Source organism: Oryx dammah, unplaced genomic scaffold, assembly GCF_014754425.2.
Source record: "Oryx dammah isolate SB20612 unplaced genomic scaffold, SCBI_Odam_1.1 HiC_scaffold_2, whole genome shotgun sequence".
NCBI lineage: Eukaryota > Metazoa > Chordata > Mammalia > Artiodactyla > Bovidae > Oryx > Oryx dammah.
In genome coordinates, this window is record NW_024070186.1 from 112591830 (window position 1) to 112597829 (window position 6000).

Sequence of the window (6000 nt, forward strand, 5' to 3'; positions counted from 1 at the left end):
GAAGGAACTTGCAAATATGAATTTTATGAAAATAAAATTTTAAGGAATTTTGTGCTACAGTGTGAAAAATACTTGCTGTGGAATTATATACTTCTGAACAGGATTCCCTGGTCTGGTCTATACTACTGTATAATCTTGGGGAAATTACTTAAATTCTCTGAGCCTTGGTTTCCTGTTCTGTATAGTGAGTAATATTTTCCTCAAAAGATTAATATGAAAATAGGAAGTACACTTGGTGTGGTGGTATCTGGTCTAGGTAGGCTCTAAATAAACACTGGTTTCCTTCCGTCTCCTTCATAAGACTCAGTGGGCAGTAATATTTCATTTTGCTTTGTATTAGGTTATATATAGCACCATTAAGCACTATTTTATAAAGATTACTTTGCACAAGTTTGCCATTTTATGTAGTTTGTGTTTTTTTTTCTTTTCATATTTTTTCATTGTGGTTTAATTCACATACCATAAAATTCATGGTTTTAAAGTGTACAATTCAGTGATTGTTATTGTATTCACAAAGTTGTACAACCAAAACAACTATTTAGTTCTGTAATATTTCATTACCCCTAAAAGAAAACACATACTCTTAGCAGTCACTACCCGTTTTATCCTTATCCAGGCCCCTGACGACCACAAATTTACTTTCTGTCTCTATTGACTTGCTTGTTCTAGACATTTCATACAAATAGAACCATACATATGTGGCCTTTTGTGTATGGATCTTTTCCCTTACATAGTGTTTTTAAGGTACATCATGATTTAGCATGTATCTGTAAGTCATACTACCTTTTTTATCACCAAATAATATTCTGTTGCATGGATGTACCAATTTTTGTTTACCAGTCATCAGCTGATGGACATTTGGGTAATTTTAACTATTATTATTATGAATAACGCTGCTATGAACATTGATGTACAAGCTTGGTATGATCACATGTTTTCTCTTCTCTTGGGTATATCTTTTAAGGAGAGTTTCTGGCTCACATGGTAACTCTATGTAAACTATTTGAGGGGCTGCCAGACTGGTTTCCAAAGTGGTAGTCTTATTGTGGCTGTTTGGTTGCTCAGTCGTGTCTGACTCTTTGCAACCCCCATGGACTGCAGCCCGCCGGGCTCCTCTGGCATGGGCTTTCTCAAGGGGATCTTTCCAGTCGAGGGACTGAATCCAGCTCTCCCACTTTGTAGGCAGATTCTTTACTATCTGAGTCACCAGGGAAGCCCATTTTATATTCCCACTAACAATGGATGAAGGTTCCAGTTTCTCCAAATCCTAGTCAACATTTGTTATTGCCTGTCTTTTTTTAAAAATTATAACCTTATTTTCTGTCATTGTGATTATAGCCATCCTAATGAGTATGAAGTGGTACATCAGTGTGGTTTTGATTTGCATTTCTACAATGACTAGTGATGTAGAACAACTTTTCATGTGCTTGTTAACATTTTGTGTCTTTCCTTTGGTGAAATATCTATTGAAAGCAGTTTCTTTGTCTTTTTTTTAATACTGTCTCTTCTTGTTTTAAATTTTGTCTTTTCCTTTATACTGCTTTGTTGTTCAGTCACTAAGTTGTGTCTGACTCCTTTCGACCCCATGAACTGCAGCGTGACAGGCTTCCTGTCTTTCACTGTCTCCCAGAGCTTGCTCAAACTCATGTCCTTTGAGCTGGTGATGCCATGCCACCATCTCATTCACTGTTGCCCACTTTCCTCTTGCCCTCAGTCTTTCCCAGCATTATTTATACTGATAGACTTTCTGATTACTCTTAGGTTAACACAGAGGTGGTGTTTAAGTGAGGTACCTATTCTTTCGCTGCAAGCCATTGAAGGCAAGAACACTGAACTATGAGCCTGAGATTTAGGACCTAGCCCTGCTTTGCCACCCCTGTCTGTGAGACCCAGGACAAGTAGCTACAATCTCAGCCTCCTCATCCCGTTCAACCAGGTTAGTTCATCTCAAACTACAAAACACAGCTTTGAGCACCAGCTGTATATCAAATGTGGTACAAGTTCCCAGGAATTAGATGAATACGGCTTGGTTTCTCTGCATGATACCCCTTAACATCTAGACATTTAAATGAACATCACACGATAACAAGATGCAGTCACAGGGAAGAGAGTCAAATACTGTGGAAGCTCTAGCAAGGGGACAGCTGATTGTCCCCAAGGCCATCTGAAGAGGCTTCAGGGAAGAGAGTCTCTGAAGTGTCTTCCTATATTAAAATTCCTGGAATATAGGACTTCGTTCCCTTTCCGTTTATATGTTTTATTGTATTAAATGGAGAGGTTATATTGCCTATCAAAATTTGCAGACCTACAGTAATTAATGTTTATGGAGTTCATTAGAAAAACTAAGAGTGCTCACCACTGCTTGGTACTCTGGGGTGATACAAGACTTTGCATCTCAGTCCCCAGGGTATGTTGGATGAATGAATCATTTTAGAAAGAAGGGGGATGTACAGACTACATGTTGGATGCCTCAGCTATAATTTTTCCTTTTATACGTGAGCCCCCAATAAGGATATTTTAATCCTTAATAGGAAAAATTCAGCTTCCTGGTGGAGAGGTCTGTAATGCTCTTTGTTAACAAGAAATCACTTCCTCTTAAATAGTTTCAAAGTTCTTTAGAGATTTAGCCAAACTGACTATAGATCTGTTCCTTTCCCTACAACTTTACAAGGCACTTTTAGACTTAAAGATTTAAGGAGTCTAAATAGATGGAGGGAAGTTTGGGGATCTTCTAAAATTTTAACCCTTCATATCATAGAAGAGAAAACAAGCACGGTTTATGTCAAATGATATTGGCAAGTCTGTGTCTAGAATCCAGGCATTCAGTCTCCCTCTCAACAGATTTACTTCTCTTTTACATCTTCATTTTCTCTTTGGAAAAAAAAATCAAGAAGTTAAAACTAAATAAGTGGTCTGGACGAAAATGAACCTGTAATATATTTTAAATTGACTGGAGATGTGCCAGAAAGTATTTTGAGCTCCTAAATTCCTTGATACACTTCAAAAAAATCTTCCTTAGACTAACTGTATTAGTCAGGTAGGGCCATTGCACAACATATCATAGAATGGGTGGCTTTAACGATAGAAACTTATTTTCTTGTATTTCTTGAGGCTGGAAGTCTGAGATCAGGGTGCCAACCCAGTCAGGTTCTGGTAGGGGCTCTCTTTCTTGTTTGCAGATGGCTGTCTTCTTGCTGTGTCCTTACATGATAGAGCGAGACATCTCTTTTTTCTTCTTCTTGTAAGGTCATTAATTGTATTGGATTAGGAACCCTCTCTTAAGATCTCATTTGACCTTAGTTACCTCCCCAAAGGGTTTCCCAGGTGGCACTAGTGGTAAAGAATCCACTGCCAGTGCAGGAGACATGAGATGTGGGTTCAATCCCTGGATTGGGAAGATCCCCTGGATGAGGGCACAGTGACTCACTCCAGTATTCTTGCCTGGAGAATGCCATGGACAGAGGAGCCTGGCTGGCTGCAGTCCCTTTAGGGGGTTGGAACTTTAATATATTAATGGCAGAGGCAGGAGGAGACACAATTCAGTCCATAGAATGAATGAATTCATTCTTTAACATTTTCTTCCCTCCCAGCCTCACTCTCTCTTACCCATTCTCCCTGACTCATAGGGAATATTGGGGGTGAGGTAATTATAATACTTTGAAAGAATTCTTTTTGCTTGAGAAATATTTTGTGTGTGTATGTGTGTAATAAATAAAAAACATGTTACTACTCCCTAACCAAAGTTAAATATTGTTTCCAATTACTCCTTGCATTACTAACACAGAAAAAGAGTTAAACCAGGGGCTACAACATTTATTATTGGGGTAACTGGACATTGGGTCTGTTATTATTCAAAATGTTCAGACAAGATCTGGCTTGGGTGAATATCTGTCCGGGATAGGCCAGAGAAGATTCCAGCACTGGGTGGGAATTGGAAAAGATAACATTGGAGATTACTTTCAATTTTGATTTTATGATTCTCAGCAGAATGTTGGATGGGTTTGAGTTTTACCTACTCTTTTGACTGAACACCCTTGATTGCAGGTGCTAATGAATAGTGAAGTGACCCACATGCAAGTAGCAGGAAAGTGCAAGGTTTCTGGGAAATCCACTGTCAAAACTGAGAGTTGGCTGTTGCTAGTGTTGGTCAATGAGTAATGATGGTTTTGGAATATTAATACACTAGCATTGGAAAAGCTATCAGTACTATTACCACCCAAGGAGTAATGGTTAACAAAGTGTGAGTAACAGAGAAACAGCTGCTGATGAAAGAGGGCTTTATGTAAAAGGGATTATTAACATCTTTTATTATATTTATTTAATATTTTGATATAAAAATGTAAGGAACATTAAGGACCATCTTTGAAACAAAAATCATGTAATGTATGCTCTTTTTGTATGGATTTTTTTCACTTGGCATAATTCTTTTGAGATTTGTCCATGTCGACATGCTGTTGAATGTGTCAATAGTTCATTTCATTTCTTTTTAAATTCACTAGTTATTATCATTGAATAGTACTTCATTATATGCATATACAAAAGTTTATTTATTCCCTGTTGATGATTTGGATTGCTCCTAATTTGGGGCTATTACAATTAAAGATACTATGAATAATGTACCTTGTTCATAGTGTACATAGTTCAGTGAGACTTGAACTAGATGTACAAATCTCTGTATGAGTTCGTATGCTTTCTTTCCTGTTGGGTAAATACCTAGGAGTAGAATGGATACATTGTATGATATAATATTTAAATAGGATTTGTTTTTTAACTTTTAAGAAACTTCCAACCTGTTTTCTAAATTGATTGCACCATTTTACATTCTCATCAACAGCAGTTTATGGTTCTGGTAGATTTTCATTATCTTTACCAAGCCTAAGAAAGTAGGGAAAACCACTAGACCATTCAGGTATGACCTAAATCAAATCCCTTAAGATAATATAGTGGAAGTGACAAATAGATTTAAGGCACTAGATCTGATAGATAGAGTGCCTGATGAACTATGGATGGAGATTAGTGATATGACACGGGAGACAGGGATCAAGACCATCCCCAAGAAAAAGAAATGCAAAAAAGTAAAATGGCTGTCTGAGGAGGCCTTACAAATAGCTTTGAAAAGAAGAGAAGTGAAAGCAAAGGAGAAAAGGAAAGATATACCCATTTGAATGCAGAGTTCCAAAGAATAGCAAGGAGAGATAAGAAAGCCTTCCTCAGTGAACAGTGCAAAGAAATAGAGGAAAACAATAGAATGGGAAAGACCAGAGATTCTTCAAGAAAATTAGAGATACCAAGGGAACATTTCATGCAAAGATGGGCTCGATAAAGGACAGAAATGGTATGGACCTAACAGAAGCAGAAGATATTAAGAAGAGGTGGCAAGAATACACAGAAGAACTGTACAAAAAAGATCTTCACGACCCAGATAATCACGATGGTGTGCTCACTCACCTAGAGCCAGACATCCTGGAATGTGAAGTCAAGTGGGCCTTAGGAAGCATCACTACGAACAAAGCTAGTGGAGGTGATGGAATTCCCAAATCCTGAAAGATGATGCTGTGAAAGTGCTGCACTCACTATGTCAGCAAATTTGGAAAACTCAGCAATGGCCACGGGACTGGAAAAGGTCAGTTTTCATTCCAATCCCAAAGAAAGGCAGTTCCAAAGAATGCTCAAACTACCTCACAATTGCACTCATCTCACATGCTAGTAAAGTAATGCTCAAAATTCTCCAAGCCATGCTTCAACTTCCAGATGTGCAAGCTGGTTTTAGAAAAGGCAGAGGAACCAGAGATCAAATTGCCAACATCCATTGGATCTTTGAAAAGGCAAGAGAGTTCCAGAAAAACATCTACTTCTGCTTTATTGACTACCCCAAAGCCTTTGACTGTGTGGATCACAATAAACTGTGGAAAATTCTGAAAGAGATGGGAATACCAGACCACCTGATCTGCCTCTTGAGAAACCAGTATGCAGGTCAGGAAGCAACAGTTAGAATTGGAC